Genomic DNA, 813 nt, shown 5'->3' with positions numbered 1-813 from the left:
TCTTGTGAGCCTAATTAGTCTATATTTGGACAATAATTCACAAATACAAACGAAATGCTACAGTGTCGCTACAGTAATTTTGGTTGTCCCAATTTGGGTAACTAAACAAGGCCTTACTCCCAACTTCCAACTTTGACACTATGCAAAAAGAAGATTCCCCATCACATCAAACTTGCGGTACATGTATAGAGTACTAAATGTAGATGAAATTAAAAAGTAATTGCACAGTTTTGTTGTACTTTGCGAGACGAATCTTTTGAGCCTAATTAGTCAATATTTGGACAATAATTCACAAATACAAACGAAACGCTACAGTGTGCTACAGTGCTGTAACAGTAATTTGGCACCCCCAAATTCGCCAACTAAACAAGGCCGAACTAAACAAGAGCTCAACCAATAATCCTCACTCTGCCATTAAAAAAAACTCTCACCAAACCGTGTCTGTCGCACGCAGGAGCAGCTCCCTCGGGACTTGACATCATGGTGACCTGGTCATTGACGTGTGGATCCTGAGACTGTCGGACCCACACGTCGGTGATAAAGGCCACCGCCGGGGTGACTGCTGAGGATCTCAACCATCGGTGACAAAGGCTGCAGGAACCTCACAAGTCATGCCGTCTCTGAGATGCGGTGCGCCTTGATGAAAAATTGTCTTCGATTTTTTAAATTTTGACTTCAAAAGTTATCCTTGATTTTTCTGATTTTGACTTGATTGAAATTAAGTGGATGCAGTGGGAAAAAAAAAAGCAGCGGAAGACTGGCTACCAATAAAGATCCATCGCTGCACACCTTCTATAGTCCTATATCCTAGAT

This window comes from Setaria italica, chromosome III, assembly GCF_000263155.2.
Source record: "Setaria italica strain Yugu1 chromosome III, Setaria_italica_v2.0, whole genome shotgun sequence".
Lineage (NCBI taxonomy): Eukaryota > Viridiplantae > Streptophyta > Magnoliopsida > Poales > Poaceae > Setaria > Setaria italica.
Note: the sequence above shows the minus strand (reverse complement) of the source record.